Consider the following 24247-nt stretch of genomic DNA (forward strand, 5'->3'; position numbering starts at 1 on the left):
GAAAAGAGTAAAGACATGACCTTCTTCCACTCACCATTTACTTTACTGCCACATAATTCTTCATGAAAAAATACTACAGCAAAATAACTTCAGTCTTCTACAAATGTTTCTACACTTGAGCAGAGGACGATACATATATATATATATATATATATATATATATATATATGTAAGAAGAGAATAAATCAATAAATCACAAACAGAGAAATTAGGATCATGAAGCTGCAGAGCCCTAGTAGTAATTAAAGATGAATAACTGAAAAGAAAAGTAATCCATTTACACATTCAGAATGCAGCACAATCTTTACAATAAAATATATTTCTAAGAGATCAATGTAATGTTAATGTTCAGAGTAAAATATAAAGTTTTCTGCTAACATGACCTTTTTATTTTGTAATGATCATTGATCATTTTGTGATCAACATTGTTCTAAGACCAACCAAAATCAAATTGATTTAAAGGAGTTTGGTCCAGGCTTTAAAAAATAACATTCTTTTTTCTTCTAAGTTTAAAATAATAAAATTCAATTTTGTTATGTTTTTGTTTTTGTTAAAAAAAAGACAAATGAGCTTTTCTAGAATTTCTTCTTGTATATACCAAGTGAACAAGTACACATTGCTCAAATACACGTTGCTGCTTTGAAATGCTCATAAATCAAAGAGTTCTCACCCCATAATGCATGGCACTGTTTATCATATCAAGGCAGAAAAATTGCTGAAGGGGTTATGGGGTGCTATCAGAAAGCCATCCAAAATGATATATCACTGACCACATGTTTTGTGTTTTGAAAACATTCAGTGTACTATAGATGAAGGGGTTACATATTTAGAATCCAGTCCTGCAATTTAATCTGCATGGGTGGACCCTTCTATCTGCATCGATTTTCACTGTAAGACACTTGGGGTTTGTCCATGTGGATTTCATTTTAGAGTGGAGAAATGTTTTCTTTTAGAAAAACATAAATTGTGTCACCAAAATTTTATAGTGCTTCAATTTAAAATGCCCCAATAAAGACACATGGTATTCAGAGAGCTGTGATAACCTTCTCTGGGCAAATAAAGCCACTACTAGCGTAAGCATTTGAATTCCTATATGAAAACCTTGTTTGTAAATACCTTCAGTCTAAGCTCTCCTGCTAACTAAACTATGGCTCATAGGAAGGCAGGCAGTGATACAATAATAACACTGTTCTTTGATGGAGTATTATATGAGAAGAAAATCAGGGGACTATGTGTATTTGTGGTACATACTTCTTTTTCAAGTAAGGAATCCTTTATATATTTACATGAGACATGTAATATATGGTAGATTAAAATTATACACTATATTCAGTAAATCACTTTGATTCACTTTGATTCTTAAAAATAAGAACACAAGAAGGCCATGCAGAAGAGATGAAGAGACCAAAAGTCTGTCAAGCCCAGTGCCTGGTATCCAGTAGGGATGACAGGGCAGATGCCTTACTACAAGTAAGAACAGGGAAAGTTTATACATTGTCTCACCCTAAAATCCTTCAGCCCTCAAATACTTCTTGAGCTACAAATGGTTTCTACACCTTTAATAATCTTCAGTGAATTTCTCTTACATTAAATTTACCAAGTTCCCTCTTGAACCTACACAGATTTTTACAACCCACAACATCCTTTAAAAGGGAGTTGCAATGGTCAGATACCTATAGCATGCGGAACTACCTCCTTTTTTTTAAAACTGATTCCAGAGGGTTTTCAGTTAAACACTCTCTCCCCTATTCCATCATCCCCCCTGCACCCTTGGTCTACAGCATGGTAAAAACAGAATTAGTAATACATAGCATAGCTGCAGCACAGCATCTTATTACATTCATCAGTTATTGTATTATGGATTAAATGCTCTCATTTTTCAGAGATAGAAACCAAGACAGCTAAAGTTTATACCATTGTAAAGAAATTTGGCCAAATTGGCCAAAAGCTCATCTGGAGCTCAATCTGGCTACTGCCGTTAAAGATAACAAAAAACGTTTCTATAAATACATCAACACAAAAAGGAGGACTAAGGAGAATCTCCATCCTTTACTGGATGCGGGGGGAAACTTAGTTACCAGAGATGAGGAAAAGGCGGAGGTGCTCAATGCCTTCTTTGCCTCAGTCTTTAGCGGCAATACCGGATGTTCTCTGGATGCCCAGTACCCTGAGCTGGTGGAAGGGGATGGGGAGCAGGATGTGGCCCTCATTATCCATGAAGAACTGGTTGGTGACCTACTACGGCACTTAGATGTGCACAAGTCGATGGGGCCGGATGGGATCCACCCAAGGGTACTGAGGGAACTGGCAGAGGAGCTGGCCAAGCCACTGTCCATCATTTATCAACAGTCCTGGCTATCGGGGGAGGTCCCAATCGACTGGCGGCTAGCAAACGTGACGCCCATCTACAAGAAGGGCCGGAGGGCAGACCCAGGAAACTACAGGCCTGTCAGTTTGACCTCAGTGCCAGGAAAGCTCATGGAGCAGATCCTCCTGAGAGTCATCATGCAGCACTTGAAGGGGAAGCAGGCGATCAGGCCCAGTCAGCATGGCTTTATGAAAGGCAGGTCATGCCTGACGAACCTGATCTCCTTCTATGACAGAGTGACGCGCTGGGTGGATGAGGGAAAGGCTGTGGATGTGGTCTACCTTGACTTCAGCAAGGCTTTTGACACCGTCTCCCACAGCATTCTCCTCAAGAAACTGGCTGCTCTTGGCTTGGACTGGCGCACGCTTCGTTGGGTTAGAAACTGGCTGGATAGCCGGGCCCAAAGAGTCGTGGTGAATGGAGCCAAGTCCAGTTGGAGGCCAGTCACTAGTGGCGTCCCCCAGGGCTCGGTGCTGGGGCCGGTCCTCTTTAATATCTTCATCGATGATCTGGACGAGGGCATCGAGTGCACCCTCAGTAAGTTCGCAGATGACACCAAGTTAGGTGCGTGTGTCGATCTGCTTGAGGGTAGGAAAGCTCTGCAGGAGGATCTGGATAGGCTGGACCGATGGGCTGAGGTCAACTGCATGAAGTTTAACAAGGCCAAGTGCCGGGTCCTGCACCTGGGGCGCAATAACCCCAAGCAGAGCTACAGGCTGGGAGAGGAATGGTTGGAAAGCTGCCAGGCAGAGAAGGACCTGGGAGTGATGGTGGACAGTCGGCTGAATATGAGCCAGCAGTGTGCTCAGGTGGCCAAGAAGGCCAACGGCATCCTGGCTTGTATTAGGAACAGCGTGACCAGCAGGGCTAGGGAGGTGATCGTCCCCCTGTACTCAGCTCTGGTGAGGCCGCACCTCGAGTACTGTGTTCAGTTTTGGGCCCCTCGCTACAAGAAGGACATCGAGGTGCTTGAGCGGGTGCAGAGAAGGGCGACGAAGCTGGTGAGGGGCCTGGAGAACAAGTCCTACGAGGAGCGGCTGAGGGAGCTGGGCTTGTTCAGCCTGGAGAAGAGGAGGCTCAGGGGCGACCTTATCGCTCTTTTTAGGTACCTCAAGGGAGGCTGTAGCGAGGTGGGGGTTGGCCTGTTCTCCCACGTTCCTGGTGACAGGACGAGGGGGAATGGGCTTAAGTTGAGCCAGGGGAGTTTTAGGCTAGATGTTAGGAAGAACTTCTTCACTGAAAGGGTTGTGAGGCACTGGAACAGGCTGCCCAGGGAAGTGGTGGAGTCACCATCCTTGGAAGTCTTCAAAAGACGTTTAGATGTAGAGCTTAGGGATATGGTTTAGTGGAGGGCTGTTAGCGTTAGGTTGGAGGTTGGACTCGATGACCTTGAGGTCTCTTCCAACCTAGCAAATTCTGTGATTCTGTGATTCTGTGAAATAAACAGTACAATTGCCCCTAAACTTCTCTGTTTTTTAATCTATTAATACACAGCAATTTTCTAAAGCTTATAATGAAGAAATGGCATACACTGTTTGCTAGAATCACAGAATTGTAGGGGTTAGAAGGGACCTCAAGAGATCATTGGGTCCAACCCCCCTGCCAAAGCAGGTTAAGCATGTGTTAGGAAAGATTAGGTAACCTCCTGACTCCTCTTTGTTTATTCCAACAAAAATGTGAACAAAAATGCTATTCTGTGAATTCATTCTGCAAAAGTGCAGCAATTTTGTAAATTTTACTTCTCCACCTCAATTATTCTTAGGAACAGTTCTGTATGAAACAGAAGTTTGAACATTATTAATTAATGTTAGTGTTGCCTCCTGTGGTGAGTGGTAAAATGTCCAAACCAAAAATTACTGAGTATGATAGCCACTGCAGAGTCAGGATCCTGCAAACAGTAGGATGCTGAACTGAAATACACCAGTTCAGGATCTGTGACCATCTTATTTTTATTTTCATTTCTGCATAACTGTGTTGCTATTTGCATCAATATTTTTCTATTATTGTTGCACAACAAAAAATGGTAGTGGGATCATTTCAACTACAAAATGTGTTGAAAATATATATTTCCTAATGTCTAGAAATACTCTCCGTTGTTTTGAAGGCAACCAAATCCAGATATTTTCTATTCCAAAAAATAGCTTAACTATATATGTGGGAAGATGGTAGCATTATATACAAGAATTGAGGAGGAAGGCACAGAAAGGAAATAATTTGTCACACCTCAACAGTGAAATGACTCTCACTGTTTAACTATAGTAAAATTCCCCATCTAGAATGATAGAAATCAACCTTCATTAAAGTCTGTCAAAGTGCTACTTTGTACTCCAGCAAGACATGAATTGAGGATAATTTTCTTCTGCATTGATCCTATTCTACTTTCTTCATCCAGTTTTGGTCTCTTTTTCCTATGTGTTGCTCATCACTGGCTAATTAAACCAGGTAGACTTATCCAGTTCAGAAATCTCTTGTTTGATATCATGTTTTTCCAGCTGAAACTGTTTCATCTGGCAGTTGCAGGAAACTATAAGGATGTTGCGAGGCTGTGCAGGGACAAAATTAGGAAGGCCAAAGCGCATATGGAGCTCAATCTGGCTACTGCCGTTAAAGATAACAAAAAACATTTCTATAAATACATCAACACAAAAAGGAGGACTAAGGAGAATCTCCATCCTTTACTGGATGAGGGGGGAAACTTAGTTACCAGAGATGAGGAAAAGGCGGAGGTGCTTAATGCCTTCTTTGCCTCAGTCTTTAGCAGCAATACCGGTTGTTCTCTGGATACTCAGTACCCTGAGCTGGTGGAAGGGGATGGGGAGCAGGATGTGGCCCTCACTATCCACGAAGAACTGTTTGGTGACCTGCTACGGCACTTGGATGTGCACAAGTCGATGGGGCCAGATGGGATCCACCCAAGGGTACTGAGAGAACTGGCAGAGGAGCTGGCCAAGCCGCTTTCCATCATTTATCAGCAGTCCTGGCGATCGGGGGAGGTCCCAGTTGACTGGCAGCTAGCAAACGTGACACCCATCTACAAGAAGGGCCGGAGGGCAGACCCGGGGAACTACAGGCCTGTCAGTTTGACCTCAGTGCCAGGGAAGCTCATGGAGCAGATCCTCTTGAGAGTCATCATGCAGCACTTGCAGGGCAATCAGGCAATCAGGCTGTCCTGGTTTCAGTTAGCACAGAATTAATTTTCTTCCTAGTAGCTGGTGGAATGCTGTGTTTTGGCTTAGAATGAGAAGAGTGCTGATAACACCCCGATGCTTTAATTGTTGCAGAGCAGTGCTTATACTAAGCCAAGGACATCTCAGCCTTTGCTCTGTCCTGCCAACGGGCAGGCTGGGGGGTGCAGTAAGAGCTGGGAGGGGACAGACCCAGGACAGGTGACCCAAACTAGCCAAAGGGGTATTCCATACCATCTGACGTCATGCTAAACAATATATAGGGGTGGCTAGCCGGGGGGAGGGGGCCGGACTGCTCGGGGTTAGGCTGGGCATCGGTCAGCGGGTGGTGAGCAATTGCATTGTGCATCACTTGTTTGTACATACTATTATTACTTTCGTATTGTCACCATTGTATCATCATTGTTATTATTGTTATTATTATTTTGTTATTTTTTTTTTCCTGTCTTATTAAGCTGTCTTTATCTCAGCTCACGGGCTTCACTTTCCATTTCTCTCCCCCGTCCCAGAGAGGGAGGGGGGAGGGTGAGCGAACGGCTGCGTGGTGTTTGGCTGCCGGTCGGGTTAAACCACGACACAGGCCCAGTCAGCATGGGTTTATGAAAGGCAGGTCCTGCTTGACGAACCTGATCTCCTTCTATGACAAAGTGACGCGCTGGGTGGACGAGGGAAAGGCTGTGGATGTGGTCTACCTTGACTTCAGCAAGGCTTTTGACACCGTTTCCCACAGCATTCTCCTCAAGAAACTGGCTGCTCTTGGCTTGGACTGGTGCACACTTCGTTGGGTTAGAAACTGGCTGGATAGCCGGGCCCAAAGAGTCGTGGTGAATGGAGCCAAGTCCAGTTGGAGGCCAGTCACTAGTGGCGTTCCCCAGGGCTCAGTGCTGGGGCCAGTCCTCTTTAATATCTTCATCAATGATCTGGACGAGGGCATTGAGTGCACCCTCAGTAAGTTCGCAGGTGACACCAAGCTATGCGCATGTGTCGATCTGCTCGAGGGTAGGAAAGCTCTGCAGGAGGATCTGGATAGGCTGCACCGATGGGCTGAAGTCAACTGCATGAAGTTTAACAAGGCCAAGTGCTGGGTCCTGCACCAGGGGCACAATAACCCCAAGAAGAGCTACAGGCTGGGAGATGAGTGGTTGGAGAGCTGCCAGGCAGAGAAGGACCTGGGAGTGATGGTGGACAGTCGGCTGAATATGAGCCAGCAGTGTGCTCAGGTGGCCAAGAAGGCCAACGGCATCCTGGTTTGCATAAGAAGCAGTGTGGCCAGCAGGGCTAGGGAGGTGATCGTCCCCCTGTACTTGGCTCTGGTGAGGCCGCACCTCGAGTACTGTGTTCAGTTTTGGGCCCCTCGCTACAAGGACATTGAGGTGCTTGAGCGGGTCCAGAGAAGGGCGACGAAGCTGGTGAGGGGTCTAGAGAACAAGTCCTATGAGGAGCGGCTGAGGGAGCTGGGCTTGTTCAGCCTGGAGAAGAGGAGGCTCAGGGGTGACCTTATTGCTCTTTACAGATACCTTAAAGGAGGCTGTAGCGAGGTGGGGGTTGGTCTATTCTCCCACATGCCTGGTGACAGGACGAGGGGGAATGGGCTTAAGTTGAGCCAGGGGAGTTTTAGGTTGGATGTTAGGAAGAACTTCTTTACTGAAAGGGTTGTTAGACATTGGAACAGGCTGCCCAGGGAAGTGGTGGAGTCACCATCCCTGGAAGTCTTTAAAAGACGTTTAGATGTAGAGCTTAGGGATATGGTTTAGTGGGGACTGTTAGCGTTAGGTCAGAGGTTGGACTCGATGATCTTGAGGTCTCTTCCAACCTACAAATTCTGTGATTCTGTGAAACATAATTTAAAAAGCAGCAAAGATGAGTTAGTTTGTTAGAGAGGTTACAAGATACCTTCTTACATGGATCTTACTCCAACTACCATTTGAAGCCAATGGGAACCTTGAAAATAACTTCATCTGGAGTTGCATTTTTCTCTCAAGCAAACCATCAGCTTGGGAATCAGTGCTTAAATATAGACTTCATGATGGGAAGAACGTCTCTGAACCCGAAGTCTGACCAAATTCTCTGCAAAGGCAGAAGCGGACAATTCTCAACAGTCTGTAAAGGACCTCTTTTATGAGACAGAATTACTGTCATTCAGAATCTTTTGTATATCTTGTACTGTATATTAGTCAATGCTGCTATTTTTGCATTAGTATGTACCTACTTTCACAGATTTTTGTGTTGTCCTATGCCAAACCTACTAAAGCTAATGAAAAAATTGAGTTCTCCCCAAAACTCCTATTTTTCATTTTACTATATTGTGAATTACAAAATACTGCTTTATTTTGAACTACTCTAAACTAAATGGAAGTAAGAAAAAACATAATAGTTGTAAATAATTTATTAGCTGCAACTATAATTCATTGTAATAAATATTGATATATATTAGATATTTATTAGATATTGATATCTCAACTTTCCAGATAGAGAAACTAAGGCATAAATGGAGGATTTCCCATTACTTAACAATAACTTGTTGTTATAACCCTGAGACTCATGAACACCCACTGTGTTATTTATCTTGGTCAGTGCAGCCTTCCAGATGTACAGTCTGCTGATTAAACTTCAGAGGTTAGTTGTTATCTTAATCTTCACTGTATATCTTCTAAAATATTAAATGAAGCCACTGCTTCATTCCCTGTTTCTTTCAGAATGGTTTTGCCTATTTTACATCTGCGAAAACATTCCTTATCTTTCCTGCTGCTTATTTGGAAGATCTGGAATGGATATGTATGTCTTGACATTTTCACAGGCTTCAGACATTCTAATTTCCTGATCATCATTGTTGGCAAGTTTTTCTTTTTCTTCAGTATTTCATCTTCTTCCCTTGGGAAATTAGTATTTTTGCTGTCTGTTCGTATGATCTTTTGGGAGTCCGCAGTTAAATAAATTTTTGATAAGTCTAGCTATGTATACTTCTTTCTGTCAGTGAATCACATTCTAGCCTCTGTTAATCTCTCTTAGCTTCTCTTTATTCCTTCTGTAAATTATGAGAGTTTTGTTTAGTTGGGAACTTATTTCTTAAATGCCTTTCATTTCTGATTGCATTACAACTGTCTATGCTCATCATCTTCTATATTTGTTGCTTCATATTTATATCCAGCATGCTTTTTTTTACTTCATTACTTTTTTTTATTTATTTATTTTTTAACTGACTGTAGCTGTTGCTCTTTCCTTTGCAGTATACTAATCGTTAGTAACAATGTACCATCTCAGTGGCACCCATGAATTGTAATATGTTTGCTTTTATCATGTCTCTTTTATTACTTCACCCAGTCTTCTTCCATAACGCATCACACTGAAATTCTACAGTTTTATTAGCCCTAAATGTAACATAGATAGATGAATAACCTCTGCTTTAAGACTGCCCGATCGCTGCCTCTCCAAACAATCATGTTATTCAAATAAGGGATCACCTCAGCCTCAAGCCAATTTGACCCTTGGATAATGTTAGACTGGTCAACAAGGTTGGCCTTGGAAAAAACTGAGAGCAATTTGTCTCCATACAAATATAGAAATTATTCTGGTTTAAGATTTCTATTTTTCTTTGTATTAGTAAACAAATTTCTGTCTATGATCGCCTATTCTAAAGATTCAGTTGACCCTGGACAGCTGGAAAATTCATGGTAGGGGAGCAAAACCCTTTGAAGTATGTCTTCCCCAGCTGTTTCATCAAGCAAGCAAGAACAGACTCTACATGGTACACCGCAGGGCCAGTACACAAACTCTATATATTTCTTGTCTAATGCCTCATGGTGGGAATCAGAAGAGACTAGATTCATCCTGGAGTACTTCACTGTACTGTCATCATTGTGACATGTACAGTACACCTTCCATACAATGAGGCTGGCTGGATTCTTTCCTTCCTATATTTTGGCAACCTTTGCCATAAACACACTTTTAACAAGGCTTCCTTCTCAAAAAAAAAAAAAAAAAAAAAAGAAATGCTGAAAGTACTCTAGTACTCTCTCTGAGAATCTTCACAAATCTACTTGGGAAAGTAACAGACATTCCTGTAGGGCTGTACATCACTTAAGGGTACTCGGCATACTCAGCAGAAAAACAGCTGGCCTTTGAGTTAGCCATTACTGGTCAGAAAAGAGAATCCTAGAATCCTAAAATGGCTTGGCTTGGAAGGAACCTTAAAGATTATCTAATTCCATCCTCAAAGTTAAATTATCTGAAAAATGTCTACTCGGTGATTGGTTATAGCACTTAATAAATTAAAAAAAATAAATAACACAAGCAAACAGAATAGAAACATGGTTAGAAAAGAAATGGAAAGAAATGAAGAATAAAACAGAAGCACCATTATGCCACCACATGAACCCATACTGAATCCATACAGAGGAAATATTACTCATTACTTGTTTTAGTTGTATTATTCTTGAACTGAATGTCTTCGACAGCCAGAGAGTTCTCAGTTACACATACCATCAGTCTGATGCAGAATATCAACTCTGTCATTACCATTCTCTTCTATAGTTAATATTCCCCACAGAAATGCTTGATCAAATCTCAGATACATTCTTTCAGAGGAGGAAGTTTGAAAACTACACTTTAATTGGTGTGCCACCAAATCAAATATGATTTTGAATCTTGAAAAATAGTTCTCTGTGTAACACAGCTCATATTTGTTTAGTATGCTTCAGCTATCACTAGTAGTTTGTGGTCTGTATATCTTTTACATTTATTTGCTGAGTGTGCTTTTTCAGATTACAATGCTGTAAAACACAATCAGTTTGATTTCTTTTCAATACCAGGTTACAGTAATAATGTTTTGAATCTTTTTTGTTTTTCCCACTTCTTGCTTTGCAAATGTCTTTGTCTGTTTTTCCTTTTTTAAATAATCTCCATTATTAATTTAGCTATGCTAGTTTTTTAAATGTCCTCCTAAATTATTTATTTAATTTCAGTGTCTTCTTTTGAAAGCCAGACATCTTGAATATTTCCAAAGATTGATTCTGTTAACTGCCTAACATACTCTACTTTGATTGTTCTTCCTTCAAAACTCCTCTCTCTTTCTTTTTTTTCTTTCTTCATAGATCTCTATGTTTCATTATTTAATGTAAGTTCCTTCCTGTCAGCCGTTTGATTACTTAAGACAATTTTTCCTTCCTGTGTTCACTCTTTGTTTATATTACCCTTTTGTGTAAGTAAGTTCATCAGAGTACCTGCACTGATTCTGGTTATCATTTCATTAATTACAACAAACACAATTTTCATTTACCTGTTTCCCTTAAAATAATTGAAGCAACTTCTGGACTTCATGTCTGTGAAATGAAGTTGACTGTGACAGAATCACAGAACTGTAGGGGTCAGAAGGGACCTCAAGAGATCATCATGTCTAACCCCCTGCCAAAGCAGATTCCCTAGAGAAGGTTGCCCAGGTAGGCATCGAGACAGGATAAAAAATACCAGGAAATCCTTTCAGTGCAGCTATTTTAATTTACTCATGTTGGTAATAGCATTCATTTCATTAAAAACAAATAATAACAAATTAAAATATTTATTGTCTTCTCAATTAAACATATAGCAATTCAACAACTTCTGAAATTTCTGACACGTGTAGTATTTTGTTATTGTTCGTTGCTATTGGGGGACTTCTTTCATAACAGAATTATGTGTTTGATTATTTCTGAGGCTTCTTCCCATGGACGATCTTTAGTATAAATGCTTGCTAGATACCTCTATGGTATCCATCGATCACTCTAATCACTCTGGGATCACTCTAATGTCAGTCTACAGCTGATATCCATAAGAATTTGTTGAGTCTCCTTGCAGGAAGGCAAATCTTGCCTCCTCCCCCCCTTGGAATGACTAATAAGAACCCTCTAACAGGGTTTGCAGAGATTTCCTTCCCCATTACACTGCACTGTACGTTTTCCTGTAGAAAGGGTACTCAGATTCCCTTCTCTCTGCTTTTAGTCACATTATCAATAACAGTAGCAGAAAGTTGATGAAATGGCTCAGTGTAGGGAATGACTGCTTAGTTTTCTGCCCTGTTTCAGTATTCCCTGCACAACGTTGAATTTATTTTTCCAAGATGCACAATACCTGGACAAGCATGATCATATAAGCATAGTTTTCCCACAAGATGTTCAACTGGTGTTTCCAAAAGAACCAAAACACATCCTTTCAACTTCTGCTTTGCTTGATTGGTGCTGAATTCTTTCATTTACAGCCTCTAAAATCTCAATTGCAATGCAGAGTCTTGAACAAAAATAAATTTGAATCTCACATGAGCTGCTATCAGGACTTGGAAAGGTATGAGGTGACCATATGGCAGCTGCAAACTAGACTTATTCTTCTGACCAGTAACTCTAGAAGACTGACACCCCACAACTCCAGGTTCATGAGGCTCCCAGTGTTTTTATCTAGAGTTCAGGTATACCATACACAAATGTTAACAAAGCTTCCAAGCCCCTTTTAAATTTGTGTAGATTGAGACCTACTACTACAGCAATGTTGTGTATTTATCTTCCATCACCCTCCCTTTGAAATCCATCCACAAGTTTAGGGCTCCACAAGATCTCAGAGCTTTGCTTTCTGGTAAAGCTGCTAACATAAACACTAAGATCATTGGCTTCATGCACAGAAGAACAAGCTTTAAACTCCTTTAATTTTTATTCTTTTTTCCTTAAAATGGCACTGACAGTAGAGCATTCTGGAGTAAGAAGAACTCTTTTGAAGCTAATTTCATTTTCATCATGCATTTTTCCCTCTCTTTTTTAGCTTGATCCCAGCCTCTACTATAGTGGCTGATGTGCTGTCGAGGATTGATGAGGTCTCACGTAGCCAGTGGTTCCAAATTATCACAATGAAAAAGTCCATATTCGTTTTTAGCCACATTCATTGTCACAATTCTGAAGTTCACAAAGAATAGCTAAACCAGTTAAAATCTTATTTTAAAGTCTGTAAGACATACTATAAGGAACAGTCTTTCTTGTGCTTTCATATCTTGAAGTAATCACTTTATAGTGCTTGCAGAGTTATTTGAAGAACAGTCTCGGGGCATCATCTTTTGGTGCATTACAAGAATAAAATATATGTTTAGTTTGTGAAGTAATACTATTTCTTAGGTTTAGCAGTGTCACACAATCTAAACTTAATGGATTCACAACAAATCTTCATTTGCCAGGTGCAGTTTGTAAGGAATCTTCTCATGAAAATGAAAGCTGATTTCACTGGAGTTTTGATTATTAAGATGTGCATGAAGTTTCCTCCAGTAACAAGTATGTGCAACACAGTGACATCTCCACTGAGAAAATAGTTGAGCCAGTTGGAGGCATGTCCTCACTTGCAGAGGTCAGCCAATGTGAAGTGTAACAGCTATTATTTTGGGCTTTCAAAGACTGGGAAGCCTGTACACTGTTTTTTCCCTTCTCTCCCTAGAGAAAGGATAAATACCAAATGGGCCCAGCTGAGATTTATAAAATGAACAGCTAGAGAGGAGGAATAAACCATCTCAGATCAGCAGTCACCACAAATTTTTGCTTGAAGACTAATTTCAGGACACCTCTTCATGTGGGACTGCTTTGCTTTCCTCCTTCCCCCACAGGAATATCCCCCTATGTGATTGTATGTGGCCTCTTGCCCTGCATTTGATTTCTTTATCTACTTTTTTATTTCCTTCTTTCTTTCCTCCCTTCTTTTTCTCTCTTTCTTATTTTCTTCCTTTCTTCCTTTCTTCCTTTCTTTCCTTTCCTTCTTTCTTTCTTTCTTTCTTTCTTTCTTTCTTTCTTTCTTTCTTTCTTTCTTTCTTTCTTTCTTTCTTTCTTTCTTTCTTTCTTTCTTTTCTTTCTTTCTTTCTCTCTTTCTTTCTTTCTCTCTTTCTTTCTTTCTCTCTTTCTTTCTTTCTTTCTTTCTTTCTTTCTTTCTTTCTTTTTTTTCTCTCTTTCTCTCTTTCTCTCTTTCTCTCTTTCTTTCTCTCTTTCTCTCTTTCTCTTTCTCTCTTTCTCTCTTTCTCTTTCTCTCTTTCTCTCTTTCTCTTTCTCTCTTTTTTCACTTTCTCTCCCTTTCTCCTTCCTTCCTTCCTTCCTTCCTTCCTTCCTTCCTTCCTTCCTTCCGTTTTTTTTGTTTTTTTTTAATCTGAGAAGTAGTTTTAAATTCCTTTTATGTCTCCATTTCAGCCTCACTTGGAGAGATTTTCTAGCTGTTACACTGAATTAACACTTCTCCTACCCTAGTCAAGCCCAGAACCTGAATTCAGTCTTGGTCTAGGTACCTGTGACTGCTCTCAAGCTCAACTTTCTATGCACTTTGGAACACAAGATGTATCTTCTTATTTTCACACTATACTTAATCCCCAGATCCTCTGAGCCTTCAAGTGCTCCTCTCTTGCTTACACAAATCTTGAAGTGTGTCATTGAGGCTGGGCATTTTTCCTATCTGCTTACTGTTACACAAAAGTGTTACATTGGATGATCTTGAATCATCATTTTGGCATGGCTTGATGCAGATACTCTCATAATGCTTGCAGCAGTAGTTTAATATGGAGATACTATTTTAGTTGTACATTTGCTTGTAAGCTCAGTTAAATGGCTGCAATGTTGAATCAGGTTTGCAGGCAGGGTGAAGAGCTTTTGTGATTTTAAGTTGGGTGAACAATTCAGACACAAAGCATTCATTTTTGGGTCGTTATTTATAGAACCACAAAATCATAGAATCATCGAGGTTGGAAAAGACCTCCAAGATCATCTGGTCCAACCATCCCACTACCACCAATATTACCCACTAAACCATGTCCCTAAGCCACGTCCAAGCTTTCCTTAAACGCCCTCAGGGACAGTGATTTCACAACTTCCCTGGGCAACCCATTCCAATCCCTGACTACTCTTTCTGAGAAGAAATGTCTCCTAGCTTCTAACTTGAACCTCCCCTGGTGCAACTTGAGGCCATTCCCTCTAGTCCTAATGCTAGTTATCTGTGAGAAGAGGCTGATCCTCTGCTCCCCACTCCTTCCTTTCAGGTAGTTGTAGAGTGCAATAAGGTCTCCCCTGAGCCTCCTCTTCTACAGACTAAACAACCCCACTTCCATCAGCCACTCCTCATCGGACTTGTGTTCCAGGCCCTTCACCAGCTTCAGAGCCCTTCTCTGGACATGTTCCAGGGCCTCAATCTCCTTCTTGTAGTGAGGGGCCCAAAACTGAACACAGTACTCAAGGTGCAGCCTCAGCAGAGCAGAATACAAGGGGATGATTACCTCCCTGGCCCTGCTGGCTACACTATTCCTGGTACAAGCCAGGATGCTGTTGACCTTCTTGGCCACCTGGGCACATTGCTATCTCGTGTTCAGGTGAGCATCCAAACCAAAAACCTCTAAGATCATCTGATCCAACCATCTCCCTACCACCAATGTCACCTACTAAACCATGTCCCAGTGCACCATGTTCAACCTTTCCTTAGACACCCCCAGGGACGTTGATGCCACCACTTCCCTGGGCAACCATTCCAATGACTGATTACTCTTTCTGAGAAGAAATGTCTCTGAATTTCTAACCTGAAAATATATATTCAGTCTAAGAGAATAAATACGTTACTGAGTTTAGGCTGATTCCAATGTCCTTGTTCAGCTGTTTCCACATGGCTCCAACTTGGAGTTTGACTTGCAGCACAACTTTGTTTTGTCCAATAAGTTTGTAGGTATTGAAATAAAGGATCTTTTTAAGGTCTGAACTTCAGACTTTTCTCTGTCACATGATTAAGATGAAGCAGAGGAAAATATATTTCAAAGGCATTTCCACAAGAAAGGGAATATTCATGTTTCAGCCTACAGTGGGATGGACGTTACTGATTCAGTAGCTTAAAACTATGCTCTTTATTCCGTTCTTCAACATTCTGCCTGTATAGCACTGCCTACTTGAGATTCTCAGCTTGAAAGCTCTTGTATGACATGAACAATATTATTTATTCAGTAGAAGTAACATTAAGCTTATGTGTCAATGCTGTGCTGAATGGGGACCTTAATCTCTTAGCTCCTGAAGATGAGCTTTCAACAAGAAGACCACAACGATAGAGGTAAACTGAGGTTTAACTGCTACTTACCAATGACATGGGGTTTCTACACTATGTCACAACCACATGGCTATTTCATTCCACTTCTTTGGTTTTGCCCCACAGGCTATTCAGTGACTTTTTTTCTGTGACCTGGAAGGCAGTGCATAAAAGATATTTCTTCTGGGAATGTCATCACGTGAAAGAAGCTGATGTTATTACTATTAGCACAGGCAGTTTCCAAAGGAACAGGAAAGAAAGATAGCTCAGATAGATAGCCAAATTTGCCACCACCATCCCTGAAACTGTTTGACGTGTTGAGAAAAATGGCATGCACTTTTCAAAGGCAAAGAGACTCTTGTACAGTAGCAGTGAATTTCTCCTTGCCTAGTGAGTGCACAGGTAGTTGTTATGAAGCTAAATACTCAAAATAGCTTCATAAAAACAATTACACTGTTATTGTTACCAAGTGAGTTCAAGGATTTCAATGAAGAAGAATGAAAAAACCTCACTCAAATGCAAGCTCAATCATTTTTTATTACAAAAAGCACCGTCAGGAAGAACGTAATTTATATTCATAAGTATTTTTTACCTGTCATTCCTTCAGCTTGATAGATGTCAGAATACTACATTTTTAGTAGACTTGCAATTGCTGGAGAACTTAAATACACCCTGTGATTATATGCTGCAGGGCCGACAGCTTAAATGCCAAATAGCCATTGCAATGCTCCTGGCAAAGCTGTTCTGCCTTTGTGGCAGAAATTCAGGTGCTTGTCTTCAGCTGCAATTATTGTTTGATGTTTGGAATAAGCTTTGGTTGCTCCTTTTCCCTCCCTCTCTCCTTCCTTTTCTGTCCTTTAAGGCCTATTGATACAGTTGAAACACTGCATAAATTATCATTTCAGCCAGGATGGAATATAGGTTTCCTACTACATATTTGATGTTATGGAATTGCTGATCCCTTTTCTGTTAAGGAAGTGCATTACTAAGTTTCCAAAGTAATAATCTTTTTAAAATATTGAAGAAGTACTTGTAGTTAGTACATAAAAAAAGAGTGAAATCAATGTTTAATTCACTAGCAGGGCACCTTGATATTTATCATTAACAAAGTGACTAGAAATAAAATATTGCAGAATTTTATCCTGATTAAATGTATATTATAGACAAAGTAAAAGTGGCAAGTGTTTTCTTCATACAACTTCTGACAATTATTCCAAATAAAATATACAGAAAAATAACTATTATTTATTGCTCATAAGCAAAATAAGAACCAGCAGATGACAAAATAAGCATCTGTATTATCTATATCTGGTTTTGGAGATATTGGGTGGATCCTTATACCTGAAGAAACAAACAATCTGCCTTTGATTTTTAACTTAATTCCTTGGAAATACATGAATTAATTTCTGAGCTAACAAGAACTGACATGCCATTTCAACATGATCAGAAATGTCAGCTTCAGTGCTGCTGGACAGGCTGTTTTGTCCTGCAGACATATATATACCAAGCCACACCACATACATGGATGTCAGAGCTATTCGACAGGTCCCATTCAGATATGTACTAACCACATAAATTCTGCTCAAAATCTTGTGTGCTTCCTTGGAAGTTTGTATCCCAAGCTAACTTACTAAAACCTTAGCAAAACTTGCTAAGCAAACATGCTTAGCAAAAAAATCTGTATAAATTACCTAAAGCACTTTGCTTTGTGTCGTTAACCACGATCAGGAAAAAACGTGTAATCAGAAACTTTTACAGCTCACCCGTCTGACAGCAGGGTATAGAACGTTTTACTGCTCCTTAGAGCACCCATACCTGGTACATAGTGATTTCTTAAGTCTATGCAAAACACAGTAAATTGAATACCATCTTGATTTCTTCGCTAATTCTGACTACCAGTAATGACTATTACTTTGGAAAAGCTGGAGTAAGAAGCAGTGCTTTATAGACAGTCTTTGAAATACTGTTTTGGACATAAAGCAGAGACTAATAATGTTAACACTTCAAAAGTTTTAAGGTCCAGTCATACCTTAATAGTCAAGAAGATGTGTACACACTCAATCAGCAATATTCTGGAAGTTTTCTGTATGCTATTCCGATCCAGGTAGTGTTGATTACAGATGGGACACTGTCATGGTTTCAGTGGAGAACCAGTCTGATCGAGCATGATGGTTCCCACATCCATTTTTCAGGTTTATAGAAATAAGCCAAGAATAAAAAGTGTAGAAGTATCTGGGAATCTATACAAAAACAAGCACAAGTTTATATACTATGACAAACCAGAACCCCTTCTAACATTTCAAAAGTAATTAATTGCATAAGTATCATTTTTCTTGCCTTGGATTCAGGTGTGGAATACAGGAAAAGGATGGAATCTATGAATACTAAGATACTTTTTGAGAAATTAAATAAATACATTCAAAAAATGAATGCCAATGGTCTAACATTGGCATTGAAACAGCAAGAAACATTTTTGGTTAAATTTTAAAAGCTTTATTCAAACTAAAGCTTGTTTAAACTAATGTTATTATGAATAACAACTACTGCAGTGCCTTTCAGACATATTCAGTAGTTACACTGAATATTTCTATGACACTTTTTGTTCTATTCCATGTTCAAGGTTCACAGTAAATAGCTAACATAAAGTTGAGAGATCAAATTGTCATTTCCTGTCTTGATATTTTTAAGATGGAATGATGAGCATTAATCCTGAATATGTTAATTATTTGAACTAACTAAATAAATAAATAAATAAATCATGTCAACCTTTAGTACCTGGACATTCTTTACCAGGCTGGCTTCTGCACTTTCTAATTTGAAAAGCCTACTGCAGCCCATGGCTTGCACTAGCAGCTCAGCACTTAGGGGGTTAGGAAGGCAAATATCTAAGTCATATTTTGTAGGAAAATACAGAATCCAAAGGACACTGCCCTCACAACCAATGTGAGGAGAACATCGATATAAAAACATTTAAAGGTAAAAAGAAAATTTTACTGTTCTTCTATGTAGTTTTGTATCTGTTTTTTCTTTGCATTCTCAGCCTCAGGAAATGAAACTTGAATTCATATCTCAGTGTGTTTTTGCATGCAAGGCACATAATGTGCTTGCAAATGGAGCACTGAAATTATTTGAAAACAAGGGCAGAATAAAAAGTTATCAAGGTTGATATATACAGATTTAAATATACCTACAACTAAGGTGTTAGGACAGACCCCAGTTCCCCCAGTGCTATTCCAGGGTAATGCAATGTCAGTGGTTCTGCAGTTTGTTTGGTTTTTTTTGGCTTAGTTTTTAAATCTATAACCGAATAAGTCTCTTGCAACAGGTAAAGAGGAAGCACAGACTATTCTTAACTGCAGTCAGTTTCCCCGATGTAAAGCATGGAAGAAAACCTATTAAGAATAAGCATAATTCTGAACATTCTTTTCTGCTGTTGATTTTAGAGGAAGCCATTTCCTAAAACAAATGTACATCATTCCACACAAATTGACTAAGCACTGTGATGCCTGTTAGTGCAGTACCACTGCAGTACCACTGACCACATTTAGACTGTGTACTATTTGCTGCCAACACAGACTTCTGAGAATCTCAGTGCTACAGTACTATCAGTTAGTATCAGTTAGGCTTCTAAGAAAGAATGGTAATAGTATTAATGACGGACAAAATGATTCTGTTTCCCTAGAATATGAATCATAGACAAAAATAAATAAATAAATAAATAAATAAATAAAAACAATCAATAATAATTTGTTCAATCTCTGTACTTCATGGAAGAGTTTCCTCAGATTTTTCTTACTATACATTCCTCTACTAGTGCTTAAATGATAAATCTTAAAAGAATCCCTGTTTTCGGGCTACAAAGTCAAAAATTAATTACTCTGGAATTCCTACAGCATTAGATTTGAGCAAAAATGAACATCACAAGAACAGTCTTATGTGCTAAGAAGTAACTGAGTTCTCATTGAAACAGCATAAAACATGGCTCATTTAACAGAGTTCTTTAGTGATTGTTAGAATCACCTTTCCTTTTGTTAGTTGGGTCCTGTTTCTAGCTTCCCAGTTCCTCCCATCCATGAACAGGAAATACAGAGTTATCGTATGTAGCTAACTTTTCTATTTCTAGTGTCCTGATTCTTTAAAACTGATATAAAGTAATAGAGGCAAATTGAACTAAATGTCTGTTGCAAAACTCTTCTTCTATACTATTGATTTTTGAGGTGAGGTCTATAAATTATATTGTAGATCTACTTACAAAAATGTGATATGCTTTTAGGGGCTAGAGATTTTATTGTTGTTTCTGTTTTGTTCTGTGGTGTATTTTTTCATTTGTTTGTCTTTTAAGAATAGTCAGAGAATTATTTGTAATATAATGTGCAGAATTAAAGAGGTCAAGAAAAGTTGTTAAAATACATACCATGTTGCTTGCTAAATTCAAGCTAAATGAAAAGAGGCCATAAGTCTAAATTGTTGTTGAATAAATAGAAAGATTCTAGTCTCAGTATCAACAAGACAGAAAAAATCTGACTTGAAAAAGATTTCAAAAAGGGAAAGGGAAAGGGAAAAGAGAAAGGTGACAAATTTTGCTATCAGCTCTTGACAGCTACCTTTAGAACCGCTGCAATAGTTGACAATATAAGCATCAGCACCTCTCCAAGATGCAACCAGACTCAGATATGGTAGGATAGGAAGTGCTCTGCTATTATCTTTGACCAGAAGAAATAAGAAGTTAAACACTGAAGGCTACGCTACCTTTCTATTTATCATATATACATCTGGTCCTCCACTATCCTGTTCAGGCCAGCCCAATTCAGAAGACCTGTGTGCACTGCCAGTCAAATTCACCAAGTAGGGATGTGTCCCACCCCTACATCATGTTTTTAAGACATTCAGACAAGATATATGAGAACAAATTCACAATACTTCTGCTACATAAGGAGAATCAAGCCCACAGTTTCTGCTTCCTGAAGAATGCTGTCCTGCTGAATCCTCAGACAATCTCATAATTCACAGACTGTACAAAGGGTTTTCCTACACACTCCATCTGAAAGTGCTCTTCTTGTGTTTTTTTTTTTTTTCTGGAAGAACTTGTGGAGATTTTTTTTTTCTTTCCTGAAGAAAACATTCATTCTAACTTTCATAAAAGCACTGAAAGCTACATGCTTTTGTTTGTAAAATTCTTCTGACCTCTCAAAAACTGAAGTTAGCAAATGCAAGGAAGCTACTGACAGTTTCTTATAGAAGACAGATGGCATGCTGTTGGCAAATATATGTTGAAAGGTTAAGGGTTTAGTTTACAGCAAAAAGGGCCAGTTTCAAACAGACTGGGAGTTCTTCCTCAAAGATATAAGAAAATGTTTTGAGTCCCCATCCAGATACTCCCTATTCACCAATACTGTATCTTTAAAAAGAAAAGTATCAACTCTTCAAGCACTGTCTGAAGCAGGACAAATTAACATGGAATAAAACATAACACCAACCTATTAATTCAAGTAACCTGAACAGTCAGCTGATTCTTTTTCTTCTATTTGAATGGCAATGACCAACAATTTGGACAAATTGTCTGACTGTGAGATAAATAGGTCCATGCTATAATGGGTAATGAACTGGCTTAACAGTGGAGCTCTAAAGATTGTAGTGAACGGGCCCTAAATATGATCAGAAGGCTGCAGCACCTCTCCTAAGAAGACAGGTTAAGAGAGCTGGCTGGAGAAGAGAAAGCTCCAGGAAGACCTCATTGCAGCTTTTCAGTACTTAAAGGGGACTTATAAAAAAGATGGAGAGTTACTTTTTACATGGGCAGATAGAGATAGGACCACTGGGGACAATTTTAAACTAAAAATGGGGAGGTTTATATTAGATATTAGGATTAAATTCTTTACTCAGAGGGTGGTGAGGCACTGGCACAGGTTGCCGAGGGCTGTGAATACCCCAACCCTGGAGGTATTCAATGTCAGGTTGGATGCGGCTTTGGGCAACCTGGTCTGGAGGAAAAGGAGGTTAGAACAAGATTATTTTTAAAGTCCTTTCCAACCAGGTCATTGTATCACTCTATGATAAGTCAGCAGAACAGTTGTATTATAAAATAGTAGGAAAAATAGATGAAAGGGACCTGCAGGTTGACAGCATGTGAGCCAGCAGCGTGCCCTGGCACACAAGGGGGACAAACTGCATTTTGGAGTGTATTAACCACAGCATAGCCAGCCAGTCAGAAAAGGAGATCGTCACAGTGTATTTGGTGCTGGTGCGGCCTCATCTTGAATATTGTGTGCAGCTCTAGTCTCCATAACATAATAAGGATGACAAGATCTTTGAAAGCATCCAGAGAATAGCAACAGAGCTGGTAACAGTCCTGGAAGGCATGTCCTGTGAGGAGAGGCTGAAGACACTTGGGTTGTCCAGTCTGGAGAAAAGGAGACTCAGAGGCAGCCTCATTGCTCGCTGCAACTTTCTGAGGAGGGGATATGGAGAGGGAAGTGCTGGTCTCTGCTCCCTGGGAACTGATTGCAGGGTATGTGGGAACTGCATCAGGGGAGGGAGGTTCAGACTGGACATTAGGAACACTTTATTTACCATGAGAGTGGTCAAACACTGGAACAGTCTTCCTAGAGAGGTGGTTGATGCCCCATGCCTGTCAGTGTTCAAGGGGCATTTGGCCAGTGTCCTCATCAATATGCTTTAACTTTTGGTTAGTTCTGAGTTGGTCAGGCTGAACTTCAAAGACTTGGTCTTTGAAGTTCACTTCCAACAGTTCTATATGCATAGAGATTCAAAAATGGAATCATAGGCAAAATTTCTTTCAGGAAATTATGCTTTGATTTCATTCTCACAACTAAATGGGCCTCACATTTGGAAACTATGTCAGGATGTGATGATATTATTGCAAATAATGGTGTACTTCAGAATCTGCATTGCCTATCACAATTTCAGGTGGAATTATAAAAGTGGGGGGAAAATCATCTGGATATGCTACAGTTTAGCTGATGATTCCCTGATGATTTTCTTTGGGTCTTGATGGGAAATTGCAATGGTTGTAAGGATGACTGCAATACAAAATGTCAGGGATATTTATATTTTAACTGTCTGAGGTGGAAGAGGAGATTCTCATGGAAAAATATGACTGGAAAAAAAAAAAAAAACAAAAAAACCACAACAAAATAACCACAAAAACAACCATCAGAAAAACAAACAAACAAACAAAAAACTCACTTCAATAATTTTGTTTTTTCTGCCAATATCACTGCAGATCCGAATATTTAGTAATGGGACAACCAGCCATCAGTCTTCCTGTTTAGGAACAGAGTTATGCTACTAAACAGAGATTTTGTCGGCCTTTTTTTTCTGTTTTAAATGAAGAGCAGTACAAATTACTTTTGTGTTACAGAATTTCGATGATCATTTGATAATCTCTTTCTACATAATTAAAACTGAAGAAATCTGAAAAAAGAAATAAAAATTTGAAATTTCATAGGAACTTTAAAAACAACAGCAACATTTTTGCTGACTGCTCACCGCAGCATGACAATACTTTCTGCTGAGTCAGATAATGACCTCTAGTTTCCTTTTAAGGTGGAAGTTCATAATAGATCAAGGTACTTTTTGCAATACTGTTGAAAAGAACATTTGGCCTTCAAGCTTGTAACTGCAATAATCTTTTTTGTTGTGTATTATCAATTATTTTGTTTACTTTTTTTCTCAGAGCGTGTGTAATTGGATGAATCACGTCTTGCCCATGCAACTATTTTCTTCAGAGTAATTGTATTTATTCACTTTAATACATATTTTTTTGATTACCAAAGACTGCAGGACTGAACTCAAAATATAAAATAATTTATTTCTTATGTTGGATCTATACAGGACATAAAATAATGATTAATTTCAGATTATTGAAACAACCTATCGTTTTAAAATTTCTGGAATTTATACCAGATTTTTCACATTTCCATATTGATATTTTGTGTGTTTGCTACAATGGCTTTCATATATTGTTGCTTTCATCCAAAAGAAAGAAAACAATTTAAAATGGGACTTGATTTCTATTAACTTCACTTCAAAAAATTGTATCTGTATTTAAGGCTGAGGACAACATTGTAAGCAATGGGAATCTTAGCTCTTTTCTTCAGGTTGCTATAAAACTAAAGTGAAATTATCTCTCACTGAAATTTATATTTATGACTCACTTAGGTATTAACACAAATATTAATTCATTGGCAGTATATTGCATAGAGGGGCTTATGAAGGATGAAGAAGTGAAGCTGTAGCCAAATACTGTAATAAATCTCTTTTTAGAGTGTTATGCTTTTATAGATTGGCTTAGGTTCATGTCCTGTTTTAATATGTGAGTACGTACGAAAACTGGACTTTTCCTCACCCCATAACTGTTTCTTTGATACATTACCTCAAACCACCACTTCTGTTTGGACATTAACAAACATCCTATTAACAAACATCCCATTAACAAACAGCTAGATTCAACAGTGCAGACAAAAGAAAATTATTGCTTGATTGAAGCTTAAGTCTGAGTTCCATTACAATGTAGAATATAAAGTTGCATTGCTCAAGTGTTTTCATGATCACATCTGGATTCAGGGGGGCTAGGAGATATAATTCAGTGTGGGCAAGTGTGCCTGAAAAGGTATCTTGAGAAACATGTCAT

The 24247-nt window shown here is 39.2% G+C and overlaps 1 long non-coding RNA gene across 1 annotated transcript in view; it reads right to left on the reverse strand.

The window, feature by feature from the left end:
- The window catches only part of LOC311427386, a 68549-nt gene that overhangs the window by 15243 nt on the left and 29059 nt on the right, over positions 1-24247 (reverse strand). Inside the window, exons 2-3 of the long non-coding RNA XR_014687331.1 lie at positions 17624-17834; positions 15646-15747 (exon numbers count right to left, since the gene is read on the reverse strand). This is a non-coding gene — a long non-coding RNA (uncharacterized lncRNA). The remainder of the gene's footprint in view (positions 1-15645; positions 15748-17623; positions 17835-24247) is intronic.

This window comes from Aythya ferina (assembly GCF_964211825.1).
Source record: "Aythya ferina genome assembly, chromosome: Z".
NCBI classification, from domain to species: domain Eukaryota; kingdom Metazoa; phylum Chordata; class Aves; order Anseriformes; family Anatidae; genus Aythya; species Aythya ferina.